Raw genomic sequence first — 239 nt, 5'->3', positions numbered from 1 at the left:
CATACCCCGGCGGGGGCCGCAGTGCGTGGGGGCAGTGGCCGCCCCAGCGCAGCGCTGGAGTGCATCGCCCCGCGCCGATCCGCTGGGCTCCTGCGCTCCCCCGCTGCCCGCGCACCTTCCCTCAGTGCCGCCGTAAGGCTTCGACCTGCCAAGTACTCCAACCGCAGTTAGCTGAGGTGTGCTCTTTCTCAGTGAGAAAGTTGTCTTCCGCACAGTCTCCCTCGCTTTGTTGTGCCTGC

The sequence above is a fragment of the Numida meleagris genome, chromosome Z (assembly GCF_002078875.1).
Source record: "Numida meleagris isolate 19003 breed g44 Domestic line chromosome Z, NumMel1.0, whole genome shotgun sequence".
Lineage (NCBI taxonomy): Eukaryota > Metazoa > Chordata > Aves > Galliformes > Numididae > Numida > Numida meleagris.
Note: the sequence above shows the minus strand (reverse complement) of the source record.